This window comes from Camelus dromedarius, unplaced genomic scaffold, assembly GCF_036321535.1.
Source record: "Camelus dromedarius isolate mCamDro1 unplaced genomic scaffold, mCamDro1.pat HAP1_SCAFFOLD_176, whole genome shotgun sequence".
Classification (NCBI taxonomy): domain Eukaryota; kingdom Metazoa; phylum Chordata; class Mammalia; order Artiodactyla; family Camelidae; genus Camelus; species Camelus dromedarius.
The window spans coordinates 838,947-857,018 of NW_026989746.1; the positions used below are offsets into that span (position 1 = coordinate 838,947).

At 51.7% G+C, this 18,072-nt stretch overlaps 2 long non-coding RNA genes across 2 annotated transcripts; one reads left to right on the top strand and one right to left on the bottom strand.

The window, feature by feature from the left end:
• Positions 1 to 789: 789 nt before the first annotated feature.
• On the bottom strand, positions 790 to 3,550 carry LOC135320506 (uncharacterized). Its single transcript, XR_010379674.1, has 2 exons — positions 3,237 to 3,550; positions 790 to 1,846 (listed from the first exon to the last, which is right to left on the bottom strand). It is a non-coding gene; the product is annotated as an uncharacterized LOC135320506 (long non-coding RNA).
• A 172-nt stretch (positions 3,551 to 3,722) lies between these two features.
• On the top strand, positions 3,723 to 17,380 carry LOC135320505 (uncharacterized). Its single transcript, XR_010379673.1, has 10 exons — positions 3,723 to 3,815; positions 7,177 to 7,386; positions 8,774 to 8,855; positions 9,478 to 9,611; positions 12,152 to 12,238; positions 12,586 to 12,736; positions 13,788 to 13,911; positions 15,635 to 15,752; positions 16,023 to 16,237; positions 16,639 to 17,380. It is a non-coding gene; the product is annotated as an uncharacterized LOC135320505 (long non-coding RNA).
• The last annotated feature ends 692 nt before the right edge of the window (positions 17,381 to 18,072 follow it).

The following is an 18,072-nucleotide window of genomic DNA, read 5'->3' on the forward strand; positions in this document are numbered from 1 at the left end:
ACAGAAATAAAATACAAAATAAACAAATGGGACCTAATTACACTTATCAGCTTTTTCACAGCAACAGAAACCATAAGCAAAACAAAAAGACAACCTATGGAATGGGAGAAAATTTTTGCAAAAGATGAGACTGAACATGGCTTAAATTCTAGACTATATAAATAGTTCATACAACTTAATAAGAAAAAAAAATAAACAACCCAATCCAAAAATGGGCAGAACAACTAAACAAGCAATTCTCCAATGAAGATATACAAATGGCCAATAGGAATATGAAAAAAAGGTTCAATATTGCTAATTATCAGAGAAATGCAAATCAAAACTACAATAAGTTATCATCTCACACTAGTCAGAATGGCCACCATTCAAACATCCACAAACCACAAATGCTGGAGAGGCTGTGGAGAAAAGGGAACCCTCCTACATTGTTGGTGGGAATGTAGTTTGGTGCAGCCACTGTGGAAAAGAGTATGGTGAGTCCTCAAAAGACTAAAAAAAGACTTATCATTTGATCCAGCAATCCCATTCCTGGGCATATATCCAGAGGGAGCCTTAATTCCAAAATATACCTGCACCCCAATGTTCACAGCAGCATTGCTTACAATGGCCAAGACATAGAAACAAACTAAACACCCACAGACAGATGATTGGATAAAGATGTAGAATTTAGATATAGAAGAATATTACTCAGTCATAACAAAGAAGGAAATAATGCCATTTACATCAACATGGATGGACCTGGAGATTATCACACTAAAGTGAAATAACTCAGACAGAGAAAGACAAGTATCATATGATATCACTTGTATGTGGAATTTTTAAAAATGATACAAATGAACTTATTTACAAAACAAAAACACACTCACAGACTTAGAAAACTAACAGGAGTTTGGGATTAACAATTACAAACTACTATATGTAAAATAGACAAACAACAAAGATTCACTGCAGAACACAGGGGAAAATATTCAGTATCTTGCAACCTTTAATGGAAAAGAACCTGAAAAAGAATAGACTATGTATATGTACAACTGAATCACTATGCTGTATACCTGAAACTAACAAAACAGCTGTATATCTGAAACTAACAAAACATTGTAAATCAACCACATTTCAATTAAAGAAAAAGATAAGTTCTAAATACCTTTATTCAAAGAAAATCTTCAACTCTTACCTCTTACGGAAAGTAAAATGGGAAGCTTGAGCAGGACCAAATTATACTGAATGAGAGGTTACATACCGTCTCCAGCACGTGGCCCATGCTACACACACATCGTGTTTTCCTTCAGGTAAGAATGGCCCTTACTGCCCAGGGAGCGAGTCCTCCTTAGACAAGGCCTGTGTGGCAGTGGCCTTCTTGTCACCGCTCCATCTCACCAGGAGGCCAGGATTTTCAGAGCGGAGGGAACACATATCTCATACACTTGAGATCTATTTCCTGAGAAAAACTATGGAAAGACCAAATTCACCTGCAGTGCGGGAAACATGAGCAGGACCCCTTAGCAGACCGACAAGCCCGAAGCAAGATGGCCTGATGTTCACATCAGAACCAGAACAACAACCGTCTGGCCCCAGTTAAACGATCACCATCTCCCCTGCAATGAACGGTTGGTACTCAGTGTCAGGGATGTTTCTGTTGAGACTTGAGAGATCAAAAAAGTCAGACCAGGGAATCCGGACCTGGTGGATGTCCAGGCTCTGCCAATGGTAGAGGCGGCCCCAAGGGGGTATCACCAGCACCGATTCCTCCATTTTCAGCAGGGTCTTCAGGAGGAAGGCGATGTGGATACAGACGCTCCTATGGAGGCTGAAGCCCTCTGGAGGGTTGACGTCACACAGAAGGTACCTGGCAGGGAGCAAAGGAGAGCGGGTCTTCAGGGCCAAGCCTCTGCACAGGAATCCCGGCTTAGATAGAACAGATACAACGGGAATCCCTGCACAGCCCATGGCCTACAATCCAGACACATTCAGCAGCTTCTGGTTTGTATAGTGGAGGCACTGCCCACCCGTCTCCATGTGGCCAATTACTTCGAGTCCGGGAGCACATGCAGAAGACATCTTGGCATCTGTCTAACAACGCTAAGTACCTGACTAGTACCTGAGCACACGTTCTCCAGGGGCTCTCAAGCTTCTTGGCCTACAGACCCCTGTACACTCTTAATTACTGAGGATTCCAAAAGGCTGCTGTTTATGTGGGTTAAATCTATCAATAGTTCCTGTGTTAGAACTTAAATAAGAACTTTAAAAAATGCTTATGATTTCACTTAAAAATAATAACAACCTACTACATGTTACCATTAATACTCTTAAGCAAAAAATAAGTATATTTTTCTAAACAAAAATCATTAATGAGAAGAAGAGCAGTGATTTTAATTTCTGCAAAACTCTTTTGGACTGGTGAGTTCTGAATTCTATCTGCCTCTAAATTCCCTGTTTTGTGATATCACAGACCAGGTTTTCCCTGGAAATCCCCACAGGAAACTCGGGAGTGCAAGAGTGTGCAAAAGGCAGGTGACATACCGGCGTTTCTATCAAAATAGTCTTGCATCTCAGGGGCCTCAGACACACTTTGATAACTGCTGCCCTACCCTAGGCGAGACTCTCCTACACAAGAGCCAGGCAAGGGTCCTGGCTTCTTTAATGAGTTATCGCAGCCACACTCCTCCCTTCTCTGTGTTAATGTTCCCACAACCTCCATTACCGCAGATGAAGATGTAATCCTCAACTGGGGCCTCTAATCCCAGAAGACTGCCAACTTTGAGAGGGAAGGCCCATCTACCATCCCTACACCCCGCACAGTCTATTTTGAGTCAAGCCCTAGATAACTGCTAATCGGCAATGACCCTTGTCTTATTCCTGAGTTTTACCGAAGGAGCCAACATCTGGATGGAACTGAAATTTCCCTGCAGATAAACAAGGCTGATAAACCACCCCATTCCAACATCTGATTCTGGGGCTCTTCAAAACCCGGATAAGGCCCCGCTTCATAAAAGTCAGGTCCTCCGCCTGCCCTTCCCGGGGGTTCTGGGAGGCCGCGGCCAAGCAGGGCTACCCGGACTCGCGGTCCCAGCCCCAGTGCCCGAGGGGGAGGAAAGCCCGAGGCTGTGCCCCAGCCCTGTCCTCCCCGCCCCAACCCGCTCCCTGGCACCACAGCGCCTCCCCGGCAGCCACACCAACCCGGATCCCACCCCGGTCCATGTCCACTGGCCCCGCCAACGGCGCGGCCGTACGTTTACCGTCTGTGGGACGCCGCCCCAGACAGGATGTCGGCCTCCGACTGACCAGGCAAGAACTAGTCGCCCAGGCGAGCAAGCCGCCAGCCCCAGCAGCAAGCACCGCCATGGTCCCGGGTAGCTGCACACTTCCGGAGCCCGCTGCCCGCCCCAGAAGCTCACACCGGCCCGCGCAGAGCGCGGCGCATGTAGCCATGGCAACGCCGCGGGGCCCTCCTCTAGCGCTTGCGTCTGTGTCCTCCCGAGGCTAGACGTGAGAGGGCAGAAATTGCGGAGCCAATGGGAGCCAGGGCTCGGCCAGGACGGGGGCTGGGGGGAGGCTTATGGGGCAGCTGGGCGGGGCCGGGGCGGGCGGTGCCGAGCAGACGTCCTCACCTGCAGCTGGCGCCGGCCGGATGCTGGGGCGGTGCTGCCACCAGTGGGCGGGGCTGCGGGGCGGTGGGGCAGCGGGGCGGGGGCACCCTCACCTGTCCGTGTGTGTCGCTCAGCCTGGGCTCCGCGGCCTCCCCTTGCACCGGACGTGGACCCAGGCTGCCGTTGGGCAAGATAGAGGACTGAGCCAAGGCACAAACGGCTGGCCAGGTAGGGCACCTGAAGTGCAGATCCTCCAGGCCCGCTGCCGGCCTTGAATTCACGCTGCTGGGCAGTTTCCAAGGAGACGGGATCTGTCCTAAGAGGGGAGATAGGGCAGGGGTGCCAGATGCCGGGTTAGGTGCAGTCTTACAGGCTAGCCACGGTGAGAGTGTTCAGAAAAGCCCCTGTGTTGGCGGGGCTAGGAATTTGGGGTATGGGGTGGGGATTGTGTGTGCCATGCTCTGTGGTCTCCCCAAGAACTCTCACCCCCAAGCAAGGGACCCTGCTCCCTCCACCATTCACTGCACCCCCTGCCTTCCCCAGCACCACTACCCCTGCCCCCGGAGTGTCCCATGACCTCTCCCCACACCGGGCACCGTCCCTGTTACAGGTACTGAGGTCCTGGTGGTTCCAGCCCGAGGGTGGGGGCTGTATCTGACCAGTTAGGATGCCTGGAGCTTTGTATGAAACCTCAGAGCATAATGCAGACGTGCACAGAGGCCCCTCAAACAGGATTCCCTGCATGGCCCTCCCACCACGGACCCACAGCGCAGCTGCCACATCAGGCCAAGCCTGCTGGAAGACCGCTGGTCCCTCTCATCCTGTTCCTGATCAAGAGTGCACCGGCCACACTGCTGGGTATTTAGGGGGCCTTAGAAAAGCAGCTGGTATTTTCATGGGCAAATATTTGCTCTTTTGGGAAGATTTCAGTGCAAAGGGATGTAGGATATGCTTTTTCTGTTGCCCTGAAACTGGTGACTAGGATGCAAACTTAAGTCAAAACAGGTTTTAGAGAGAGCTGCAAAATATCTAACCCAAAGATCACTGTTCCCCAGCAAAGGCAACACCACCTGGCCGGTGGGGTCCTGGTCCCTCATTCTGGAGGTTGGGGTTTGCACCCTCCAGCTGGGACAGAGCCCGAAACAGCTCTGAACACGCTCCAACAGGCTTTCCCAGCAAAAACGGCCTTTATTTTGAATCTGGGTGAAGGAACCAGCTGAGACATCTGAGTAAATCTTCCTGGGTGTAACCAGGCCTTTTATGCTGAATGAAAGAGCGGCTCTCCACATGCTAACTTCTTAGAACTGAATGTGTGTCAAAACCTTCATGCATGTAGCATGTTGGGAACAGCGTTTCATGGTGAGGGGAACTATAAAACTTACATGTGTATGGGGAAGCCCTCACTCCAACCGGCTTTTCCTGCGCACACTGCCTTTATTTCGAAATTGGCTGTTGCTGAGAAATCTTGGTAAGCTTTCCTAGGTGTAACCATGCCCATTATGCTGGACGAAAGAGCGGCTCTACACTTGTTCACATCTCAGAAATGAATGTGTGTTGAAGCCGTCATTCATGTAGCGTGTTGGGAACAGTTTCGTGGTGAGAAGAACTATGTAAATTACATGTCTATGATGAAGCAATTGCTCGAAATGGGTATTCCAGCGCATACTGCCTTTATTTCAAAACTGGCTTCTCAGAAGACCTGTGGTCTCCACTGCAGGTCTGTCTCCAAGCTCTGGGCCAGCATGGTGACTCTGCTCCCCCTGTCTATTCTGGGAGGTCTAGGGGTCCTCCATGGCCCTTCCACCATTGTTTCTTTTGGAAACACCCCACAGATGAAATGGGCCTGAGAACAGGAGAGCTGGATGCCAGCAGCCACTGCCCAGTTTGTGGCTCCTAGGAGGGGCATCTCCTCTCTGTGGGCTCTGATCTCCCCTACCCTCTCCCCTACCCCCACCCCTCTCCTCCTGCATTTCCCGATTGATCCCTGGATAATGGTCCATACCAGGAATGACCTGGGAGAGGTTTTATGAGTCCTTAAGGGAAAAAAAAAGAAATCTTTAAACAAATTACTGAAAGTAACTTCCAGCTTTCCCGGGAAAGCCCTCTTTCCAATGTTTAAGGCTAGTTGACAGGGTGTCAAATTGCCTAACCACTCACATCTGAGCAACTGCTAACTCTTTCCAGTTCCCCGCAGCATCCACCTCTGGCAGCTTGGCCACAAGAGGGCAAGAAAGCTCTTTCCCCATGCCAGCTCCAGCGTGGCTTTGGAGGCAGTGGAGGCTGAGAGAAAGGGCCCCGCCCTGAAGTTTGGGGGGCCTCCAGCCACAGCCAGAGGAGCAGGAGTTTTCAGAGTGCCCCAGGAGGGAAACCAGGCAAGGCTGCCTGGCCCAAGTCTTCCCTGCCCAGAGAGCCCCATGAACTGCTTTGGGCCCCACTCCCCATTTGGGCCCCCTGCAAAAAGGTACCACGGGATCCACACCTGAGAAGGCAGAAGGATGGCCCTTTGGCCTGGGGTCCCAGCAGGTGTGTCCTGTGATACCTGTGGCCACATATCTTCCTTGTCTCTCCAGGTCAGTGAAGGGTCTGTGCTGGGCACCTTGGTGCTCAGGAACATGGGAACAACTCTAAACTCAGAAGGACAGAGAGACTCTGCCTGGAAGCAAGGATTCCAGGGAGACGCCTTGCCCAGAACTGGGGGACTGTGTGCTGAGTAGACTCCTGGAGGCAATGTGGGGCTGTGGGGTCCTCATCAGAGAAGGGAGCAGGTGTGCTTTCCGGGGGTGGAGCCCTGCTTTGTCCAGTCATGTCCTTGTGTAAGACTCATTTACAAACACCTTCCAGTCCACCTAGGGGTGGCCTCAGAGTTGGGGGTAGAGGAGGAGAGTGAAGGGTGCAGACTTAGGGCCCCCTGACCCACCCAGGGAGCCAAGGGTCAGTGGGAACATCGTGGGAGTCTAGTGCAGGGGTGGAGGACGAGAACTAAGAACATGCCAAGTCATGCAATAAAGTGACCTGTGATCACGAGACACAGGTGGCTGTACACCAAAGGAGGGAGATAGAAATTTAGACCCAAGCTCTGAGAACCTTGAGAGGGGCTGGAGGGTCCCAGGAGCCCTGAGGAACAGCTCTTCTAGGGGCACAGATATCCCAATAAACACATTTCTCATGGATGCTTTTTGGGGTGCAGAGTGAGTTACCAGGATCCTAAAACTAGTATGGAATCCCACCCCCTTGTTCATCACGATTCCTGGCAATAAATTGCTGTCATTTGTTCCTGGACATGCACAGGGGAGGTGACTGCTGTGGTGGTCACTGCAGGACTAGAATCTTCTGGTGTGGGCTCTGTGACCACAGAAACCCAGGGGGATTTCTTAACGGGAGCACCTGGAGTCCATGCCTTCAAGGACCACCCTCATGGGATGGCCAATGATCCCGTGGTACCCAGGTCACCAAGTGACGAATTTGTGAGGTTGCCTGGGGTAACCTGGGGACATGTAGGTTTCTGTGGTCAGCACGTGGGCCCAGCACTGCGGGATGGTCTGCACAAAGAGGGGCCTGCCCTCCTGATGATGGCTTCTAACACCTGCAGGGAAACTGCTCCCTGGGCGCCTGGAGGTCCATATTGAGAGCGTCCTGCCAGCCATGAGAGATCACCTTCCCCTGATGCAGAGGCAGACCTCTCCCCCTTGAGGCCCAGTGGACACCTGGCTCAGGTCCCAACTGTGTGCCCTGGACACACAGAGCCCCAGATCTCTGGCACAGACTGGGGTGTGGTTGTGTCGGGGCAGAAAAGGCCCAGGTAAGGGGCTCATTCAGGGACAGAGGCCACTCTGCAGGGATACTGGACCTGGCAGCAATACACTGCTTCAGAACTTACCTGGGCTGGGTTTCCAAGCTGTGGGATGGAAGGGCCTCTCCTTCCTGCGGTGCAGTGGGGGGAACTAGATCCATCGTCAATATCAGCCCTGAAAATGGAGGCTGCACTACATCCATTCCTGGAAAGAAAAATCAGGCCCCTCCAGTCCAGGTGACTCAGAAAGTCATTCAGCAATGTTCGGGGCCCCCAGTTTAGGCTTTGAATTAGAGCTGAGCGGCTCAGGAGGCCAGATCCCTGTCCGTGGCTCCAGGAGTAGGCTTTCTGCTTGGGGACAGGATCCTCACAAACACCTGTGTCTTTGTGGGACTTTCCCCTCTGACCAGCTGGGAGGCAGGGTGCAGTTGTGGGAAATGGTGTTTCCATGAGCAGAGGGCCACCAAGTGGTGGGGGCACAGGAGACTGTGAGAATGAGTCCCGCAAAATTTCTGGAATCAAAAAACTGGCAAATGTGAAAAAGTGCATGATTTGTTTTATCGAACAACTTATGTACGTTTGGAGGGCCAGGTTCAAAGACTCTGCATCCATCCAGGACAATAGCATCAAGAGAAGAACAGACAGAGCAGAAGGAGATCTGGGGTTTCCCCCAGGAATGAGGTGGAACAGGGATTTCTGCAGATTTGCAAGGCGTCCCCTACCACTGAGCATGGGGTTACAACCCCACGTGACTACCGTCGTGTTTGGCTTGGGCTCTGGATCTGGCCTGCTCATTTATTCTTCCAGCTGAGTTCCAGAAACTCAGAGGGTGGACTTTGAGGGGCTGCGTTTGGAACCTAGTGAGGAGCTGGATGGTCCTTTATATTGAGTCCCTTCAGCCTAATCACCGTAGCTGAATCCCAACACCCCCCAGGCACCCAGGGTGGCTGTGGAGGGAGAGAAAGCCTGGCAGGCGACCTAGGGGTCCCACTGCTCTGTCCCTCCCTTGTCTTCATTCCCTTTCACCCCAGAAGGTGTGATTGTCTCGTGTCATGGTGGCCGCCGTAGTGTCCCTCCCAGCAATCTCTCTTCTCCATCAGGTGGGGTTCCCAACCCCACTCAGCCTTCTCTCTGCATGGATGCTGAAGGACCAGGACCACCTGAATTTCTGAGCTTGAGCAGTAAGGTGGAAAAAAAGAAACCAATGGAAACAAAGAAACAAGTTATTGTGGCAAAACTGCCCACCACAGAGAAGCTGCCCTGAGTGGAAGGGAGGGTGTGGGCATGCCCATTTGTTTCCTGTCTCCCAGTGCTCTTAGCTTTCTTATTGCAGACCTGCATGGTTACAACAAAATGATCTGCAAAACTGAAAATATTTACTCTCTCGCTTTTACAGAAAAGGCTGGTGAGCCTCTGGTCCGGTACCAGGCAAGTGATTGGAGTCCCTTTCCAGTTTGGAAACATCTGGGCAGGCCCAGGTTTGCAAAAGTCTTTAAGAGTAGTTACGGAGTTTTGCTTCTAAAATTCTTTACGGCTGTATATACTTCTGAGATGCGGTTGTGCTGTGTAATTCTGAGCCGGGATTTTCTCAAACTGTTTCTCACTTCTTATACCAGACATTCCTAAATTCCAAGGGGAACTGTATATTAAGGAAGCCATGGAATTTAGGAAAAGGATACAGATCTCATTTCCTTTTAAGCATCAGTGTACCTCCATCATGGCAGTATTGGTTATGAGTTATTGATAGGGGAATTAAATAGTAACCAGATTAATAGAAAATAGGGGATTTTAGGTACACAGGTTCATCTTTTCAACATTTTTTGTAATATTTGCAGTTTAAGATGGCCATTCCTGAGAAACAGGTAGCCTCTTAGAATGAAATAGCATTTCCTCTGAACCATACTTAATTTTTATTTCGTAGACAGCAGGAAGGGTAATCACACATCACACATTTGGGGACGTCAAAGAGAAAATGTAACTTTCTGGGAGCGCACTCCCCCATCTCCCCCTGCTCTTTTCACTGTCCCATTCTCCCTGGAAGGCTCTTTCTTATCTTCTTCTCATGGCTCCAGTAACTCTTTCTTCCTCCTCATCCCTCAGCTGATAAGGTTACTTTTCTACTTTGAACAAGCAAACAAGCCAACAGAAGAGAAGTTTCACAAGCAACTCCCAGCACATCCGCTCACCTAGTGTTGTCTGTGACCTCACTCTCGGTGCCCCACCTCTTATTACAGGTAACATCGAAAGCCAATTCCTCGAAAAGTCCCCAGGGCCCCATCCCTCCCATCTTCTCTGGGTTGTCACTCCCAAAACCATCCTCTCTTTCACTACCTCATCTATTTTCTTCTCCTGCTAGTTGGCTCCCATCAGTATATAAACGTCCATCTTCTTAAAAGAAACAAACAGCACTCCTTGACCCTAATTCACCCCCACCAATTGCCACCCTGTGTCTTTGCAGCAAATATTTAAGGAGTTGTTTAAACTCACTGTCTGCATCTTCTCTTGAGCCATCCCCTTTTACACCCACTCTGGCTCTTCCCCTGATCCCTCGCTCTATGGAAACTGCTCTGTCAAGGCCATCAGTGACCACACGTTGCTAAATATAGTGGTCAATTTTCAGTCCTCATCATGAGTAGACCCTCGGCAGCATTTGACCCAGCTCTTCCATCCCTCCTCCCCCGTGTTCCTGCTTCACTTAAACTCCAGCCCATCGCTCAGTCTGTTTTCTGCTTTTGGTCTACTGGCTGGTCCTTTGCCAATGTCTCCTCTTTTTCCCAAACATACACTGTGGGTGTGCCCCAGGGTTGGCTCCTGGGCCTCTCATCTCTCTCTCTGCTATTCCTTTGGTGGAAGCAACCCAGCCTTGGAAAGTGGCATGCCATCAATTTCTCGATTTCTCCAAAACTCCCTGATTTGCCCTTTCCATCTGGACCTTTATCCCTGAGACTCACATTCTTTTTCTTTCATTAATCTTGCTTTCACATTCATACATATGTTCTACTATGTAATTACTTTTCCAAATTTTGTATCAGTAAATATATATATCATGTAAAATGCTCAAATCTGTATTATTTCCACTAAGATGCTTATTCTAACTTAGAACCTTTCTGCATTTCTGTATTTATGTGGAAAAAGCGAATAGCATTTCTACAAGCCTCATAGTTAAACAGTGTGTTTGTTTGGGGCTATTATGTAACATGAAATAATGATACATTAACATAGTCCTTTTTCATTTATTTTTATGTAACACCAAGATGAGGTTTTTTCACTGAACACTGGTTTTATTGAAATTTTACCTACGTTATGGACAGTCAGTTTATGTGAAAGCCCTCATTTCTCCCCTTTCTGATATATTTTCCATTTGGCTATATATAACATATACCTTGGCATGAAACAAACTTCCCAAATCATTCACATAATACAATTAATACATTTAAATTATATTTTTTAAATGTTAAAAAGAAAAAGAAAACAGACTCCTCTACCTATTAGGCATTTCTGTGGCAATATGTAATACACACCTTAACCATGACATTGAAGAACTGAGCTGATACCAGCCCCTTTCCACCTGCTCAGCCCCACCTTGTCCCATCCCTTGTGGATGGAGAGGACATCCCTCCCATTGTCCAGGTCCAGATGTTGGAACAATGTTCTTTCTGTCTTTCTCTTACACACACAGACAGCAAATCCAGCTTGTTAGAAAATTCTGGGTATTCTGTCTTCATTAACCACCTGCTCCCTGCTCCCCGCCCTCCTAAGAGCCACCTTCAGCCCTTCCTGGACACCAATAGCCTCCTGTTTCCATCTTTGCTTTCCTACAATCTCTCATCCACACAGAGTCAGAGGGAGCCTGCAAAAGCATACATTGATGGGGTGGGTTTAGTTCAGTGGTAGGGCGCATGCTTAGCATGCAAGAGATCCTGGGTTCAAAAATGATTATAAATCAATAAAAAATGTTAAAAAAAAAAAGAGATCCTGGGTTCAATCCCCAGCACCTTCATTAAAATAAATAAATTACCTCCCACAAAAAAACACAAACACAAAAGCTTAAGTTGGACTATATCACCCCTCCCCTCAAAACTCACTAAACGGGTCATCATTTCATTAGGAGCCAAAGTCATCACAAAGGCCTCAGGACCCGGCGTGCTCTGCCTCTCTGCCCACACTCTCCCCCTCACTCAGGGGGCCTCTGACTCCGGCTCTTCCTTCTTCCTCCGGATCTATTCTGCTTCAAGTTCATTACTCCGTGAGATCTGCCAGGATTGCCTTATTCCCTCCTGCCTGCCTCCCACCCCACCGCCATCACCGGAGTTTGCTCATATCACTCTTTTTTTTTTTTTAATTTTTCCAAGCTCTTACTACCCCCAACATGCTGCCTGTTTCCTCTACTAAAACTCTGAGCCCCCAGTGATGGGGAGTCATGTCTATTTTGTTGACTGATAAAGCCCGAGAACCTTGTGAATTGGTCTAGTTAGGAGATTCCCGTACGTAGTAGGAGCTTATACACATTTGCTGAATGACTGTAGATGCCCTGGTCCAATCCGATGAAGCACTTCTGTGTCCTGCTCAAAGAATAACTGTCCTTTCCACCTGAGAGGGGGTGACAACTTCCTTGGTGATCAAAGGCAACATCTTTTTGCTTTATGCTGTTAACCTTAGGCGGGGAGACTGGGGGATCTTCATATATATTTTTAAATTTGGTTCACTCTGCAGTTTGTCTTTGGTCTCTGTATAATTTTGAAAAACTCTTTATGAGTGATCATTCTTCCATCAGATTGAACAGGGTCCAGGGGGAAGGACCAAGCCTGTCCCATCGGCCATCCTATGTGTCATGTCCTGGGACCCAGTGGATGCTCAGCACGTAAGTGAACAGACTGGAGTGAGTGAAGAAATGGGAGCATCTCCTTATTGTGGTGGCTGCTCTCTGTCAGATGCCTTGAGATTTGAGGAAGGGTTTACAAGTGCGGAGAGGGGAGATCAGGTCCTCTGTGCTCTTCCTGAGTGCCCTGGCTTTACCCATTCCCCCAGCCCACTCTGGGCAGCCAAGTTGAGGAGCTGGGCCACCGGAGGTTGTGCTGATCAATAATCCACCTTCACCCCAAGTCCGGGGGGTAGGGACCCCTGGTTGTAGTCTCTGGAGTCAGGTCCTTGGAGGAATTCCTCACTGAACTATGTTTTGGACCTTTTATTTTTCTCTATAACCTCCAGCTGAAGAAGATTGTCTTAGACACATGGAAGCTGAGGACGCCTACTGTCCCCTCGGAACCCAGGTGGGGCTGGGAGTCTGCTGTTTGTATAGCCGGTGGGCTCGTGTTGCTTTGGGCATCCCTGTGTCTGAATTCCTGCAGTACACTCGGTGGTAAGGAAGGGGTGCCTGGCAGGGAGGGAAGTGGGTCGGGAGACTGCACAGCTGGGGAGATGTTAACCTGGGGTGTGCAGGAGCCTGCTGATGCATGGCATCTCGGTTCAGGGAACTCTTCACGCTCAGAGGGGTTCCCACTCCCGCAGGGGCCATTTGATCAGGGTGCTGGGCTGTCAGGGGACCGCAGGGGTCCCAGTGAGGATTACAGTGCCTTCAGGCAATGGGAAATGAGGGGTCCAGCGGCACTTGAATTAACTGTGCACCCAAACCCAGCCCCCACCTCTTTCAGCCTTTATCCTTATCTGCAAAACTGGAATTTTATTAACCATCCCGCGGGGTAGTTTATGGGCTAGGACAGACTAGACAGTCAAGAGCTGGAATTCCTCTGTCCCCTGATTGTTTTCCTTCTTTCTGACTATTTGCTCTCACAAGCTCAGTCTCTCTGTCTCTCTCTCTTTCACTTCTAACTTTCTCTCATGCTCTGGTTTCATTTGACTTCCAACCACCGCCCCTCGCCAATCCCCAGATGAGTGAACTTGATTTCTGTGTGTCAGTTCCAAATTCCCAGGAAAGATGCTCTGTCTCCCTCTGGATCTGTTGTCCAACCCATCAGTTGTGGCCAGATGAGGGAGTCCCTCTGGGACCAGTGGAGGGTCTCCGCCCAGCCCCCCAGCCACCACTTTGGGAGCACATATCTCTCCAAGGAGGAGGTACTGGCTGTGACCTTGTGTCAGTCAGTATGAATTTATGTCTCCTCTTGCCCCTCCTTCATCCTCCTAAACAAAGATGAAAATTAAACACTCCCGGGATTTGTGTCATGGAACACGCAGGGTGGGGGCTAAGGGGGCTGGAATCTCTGCTGCATTTAAGGGACTACAGTGAATCCCCAATGAGAGCCTGCAAAGGGAACACCACCACCCCCACCTGGCACTTATGGTGCTGAGTCTGAGTGATGTTGAGCTAGGCTTCTGACCACAGCTCAGGGGTCTGGTCTGACCAGTTAGCCTTTGAAACCAACCAGCTTTGGATTCCTCAATCCCTCCCTGAGGTTTTACCTGAACCACCAGCTTCTGCATCTCTGAAGACAGATGATGAGGACCCTTCACGTAAGCCGTTCGCACAGCCCTGTGCAGGCCTTTGTGCTGCACGTTCTGCCCGGCGAGATAACTGAGGTTGGTATTTTACTGATGTTAGAAATAGTCTGGTTTCCCTATGTACTGTTTCACTGAACAAGCAACAGAAGCCACCTCTCGCTGATAAAAGCAAAAAGGGACTTAATGAGAAGATGCTGGGAGGGTGTATGGATTGGCCAGGACCGGAGCCAACCCAGGAGCTGTAGGAGGTGTTAGGGAGCCCCAGGCACCAGGCCGGGCTGGGTGCTACCGGGCCCCCTGCCACCCCAGAAGGGACCCCTCTCCACCCGACCCTCCACCTCACTCACTGCAGGTTCATATCCCGGCAGGGCCAGGTCACACTGAAGCCACCAGCACACACCTCAATGGGGGAGTTGACACCGTCTCAGCTGAGGGCGTGCCCGGTGTGGGGAGAGGCCCAGTCAGAAGAAGGCGGTTCCCCTACTATTCCGAGTTAAGGTGCAAGTCAGTGCCCATCACTCAGGAGAGCCAGGCTGGACGGACCTCATTGCGGTGACTAGGCCGTCTGAGTTCACTTAATACTTTCTATGTTTGAAGGCCCTGGAGGGAGAAAAAGTGAAGTTTCTAGAACTTATTTTGTGTTTCCCATGTACCAGGTGCGGTAAGCAAGCCACTTCAGACAAGACCCAGAGCAACCACGTTAATAGGCCACGGAGCAAGTAGTGCAGTCAGGCCTCTGTGGACCCGAAACCCGTGTCCCCATCAGCTCAGTAGTTACCAGTGGAAACTGGGGGGATTTATGGGACTGTGTGCTCCTGTAGGGGCTGGGATGTGTGTGTTTAAATCCACATCTTCAGAAACTCGGCTAGAACCACAGAAACTTATTGCACGGAGGCAGAGGAGGGGAGGATTCCAGCCTTTGTTCCAGCTCGTGTGGAGCTCAGAAATTTCTCCTTCTGTCCTGAAAACAACACCAGAGCTGAGGGAGCTGCAATCCCACTGTACTTCTTAGATCCCAGAAAAATGAGGGGAAAATCTGCTCCCAACACAGAGAGGCAGCCAGGCAGGCTTGGCGAGTCACAGCTCCCAGGGCAGAACCCGCTTTTGTAACAACCCCCAGGGCAGGCAGATTTAACAGGTCCCTGAGGCCAGTGGAAATCTCAGCGTGGGGAAGTCCGAGTGTGACAACTCCAGGGGGCCAGTCAGAGGGGCCCCCTGCTCTTTTTCATGCATTTTACCTCCAGGACCGTGTCCTGTTCTCAGAATGAAGGCCTCAGAGGATAACTCCTCATGCTTCCTGCCTGGAAAGGAGAAAATAACTCTATTGAAATATACCCAAAACATTCTGTTTCATTTGGGGAAGTTGTTTTTTGTTTGTTTGTTTTTTTAATGAGAAATTATTTTACCAGAGCCTAACCAACCTGGGAGAAGGGAAATCCCTTCTGTCTCACCCAAATTGGGGTGGGGGGAAAGAGACACACTTGTGGAGGTCACAGCTCAGGGCATAGGCTCAATGAGAACTAATCACAGGACTACAGATGCCCTGCTCTGTCCTGCTCCCCCAACACCTTACCTCCATGTCAGTAGGGCCCCTGTGTAATAACAGGAATAAAACTAAAAGAAGTAAATGTCTCAGGAGTGTCAAGGGAAAACCCAAAGACAGTGGGGAGATGAAAACAAGGACACACAGGCTGTTTTAGCCTCTCATACCAATAGCTGTAGCAAACTACACACAGCCCATCCCAGTAGATAAACAGAAAACCTCACAGAAGAAATTATTTATTTTGGTTCTCTTACCCAGTGCATTCCATGGTGCATCCTCGCCTAGAATTGAGTGGAAGCAAGTCCATCTCAGAAGGGACATAACTGAAGAGGGATGGCTTTCCAGACTCTGATGGGCAGCGAGAGCTGCAGCCTGGGTGAGAGCATGGTGAGGGGTGGGGTAGGGGGTGGGCTGCCTTCTTCCCCAAATAAGGAAACTTCCTGAGGCCAGCACAGGAGGGAGGGCCATGGGGTGGAAGCAGCCAGACTTCTTCCTGAGAACTGATGGGATGCCTCAAAGGGACCATTCAGGTACCAAAACTGGGCCGTGAGTGTGGGAGCCAGTCGGTCTGACTCAGAGCCCAGGACTGAGGTGGGCGTACAGCAGGCCGGTCTTACTTGGCTGGATCCATTTCACTTCTCCGAAGCCCTGTGTAAAACATGAAGCGTGGACGGCCTGTTGAGCACAGCTCTGCCCTCAAGACCTGTTTCAACTCCTCTCTTCCCGGAAAACAGCATCTCTGAGCCCGCCCTTGGTGACCTCAGAGAGATCACCCTAGTGGCCCAGGCTAGTGACCGGGAACATGTACCTTCCTGCAGCCAACCCCAGACGTCCACTGATGCATCATATACTGGCAAAGATGTGAGTTCCTGTGCATTGGTCTAACAGCAGAGACTCTGCCACAGGCCCAAGAGGTGGTGTGTGGGACATGCAGAGGTGCAGGAGTGTAGGCAGTGCAAAAGTGTAACTGGTGACAGGGGTGCAGGGGCTGTGGAGGGCGCAGGCAGTTCAGGGGATGCGGGGGTGCAGGGGTGCAGAAGTGCAGGCAGTGCAGAAGTGCAGATAGTGGCAGGGGTGCAGAGGTGCGGGGAGTGTAGGGATGCAGGGAGGTGCTCAGGCACGTGGCCAGGATTAGAAGGCAAGTGCACATCCTCGCAGTCAGCCTGACCCCGGGAGGCTAGTCCAATCGTTTGGGGCGGCGGAGGCGGCGGTGCGTGGGAGGCTGCCCGGGCAAGCCGGTCGATTTCTTCTCTTCCCTGCAGCCTGGCCTAGGGGGGCCTTGGCCGCTGGAGATTCGCCAGATGTTGGACTCCAGGTAAGCTTGCTCCTGGGAGGTGGGGCGGTTAGGTCAGGGGGCAGCGGCAGCGACAGGGGGGCGGAGCGCGGCTGCCTCTGGCGAACTGTTGGAATAGCTGCCTTCTCCCGGCTGCCGGGCCTGGGAGCGGCCTCTGCTGCCCCTGGTCACCGTACACGCCTGTCCCGCTCAGCTTGCTGAGTGGGGACGGTGCCATTAATGTGCGGGGCCCACGGGGTTAGGGGGGCTGCCGCGCGGAAGCCGGTCAGTTCGCTCAGCTCTCCCCCGCGGCGGAGCCAGTGGCAGCTTCTGCTGCCGTAGAGGCGGGACGCCGGTCTCCAGGTGAGCTTGCCCCTGGGAGGCGGCGGCGGCGGCTGCAGGGGGAGGGGGTCCGTTCCAGGGAGCTGCTCCATTTCTTCTGTCCCGCGCGGCCTGGCCTGAGGGCGACCTCTGCCGCCGGAGATTTGCCTGCGGTCCGACTCCAGGTGAGGTTGCACCTGGGAGATGGGTGCGGTGCAGTCAGGGGGCTGGTAAGGTGGTGGCTGCGGGGATAGGGAGGCTGCCCCGGGGGAGCTTGTGTATTAGCTCCCATGTCTGTGCCGCGTGGCCTGCAGGCGGCCTCTGCTGCGCCAGGTCCCCGGACACCCCTGTCCCACTTTGCCTGCTGGGGGCGGGAGGCAGGGTAGTCAGGGTACACGGGTGGCGGGGGTCGGGGGCCTGCATCGGGGGAGCGGGCCCATTTGCTCCCATCTTCCCCGCGGCTTGTCCTAGGGGCGGTCTCTGTTGCCCTGGGTTACGGGACACGTGTATCCTAGTCGGCCTGACCCCGGGAGGCGGGCGTGGTACGTTGGGGGTGGTGGCAGCAGCGGCAGGTTTTCCCATGGAGCCGGTCCATTTGCTCCCATTTCCCCCCATGGTTTGCCCTGAGGGCTGTCTCTGTTGTCCCAAGTTCGCCGGACGTCCATCTCCAGGTCAGCCTGCTCCCTAGAGGAGGCCACCGTGAGGTCAGGGGGCAAGAGAGGTGGCTGCTTCAGGGGTAGGTGGCTGCCTTGGGGAGCTGGTGGATTGGCTCCCGTCTCCCCGATTGCCTGGTGTGGGAGTGGCCTCTCCTCCCCCAGATCACCAGACACACCTGTCCCATTCAACCTGCTGGGGGAGGGGTGCCCTGGGCGGTGCCTTTAAGGTGCGGGGGTGGCGAAGGCGGGGGTAGAAGACCTGCAGCGCTGAGCCTGTCAATTTGCTCTCCTCTTCCCCGCTGCCAATCCTGGGGGCGTCCTCTGCTGCCCAAGAAGCCGGATGCCCGTCTCCAGGTCAGCTTGCCCCTGGGAGAAGGGCGCGATGCGGTCGAAGGGCAGAGGCAGCTGCGAGGTCCGGCTGCCCGTCCTAATGGGGCCACTTCTTC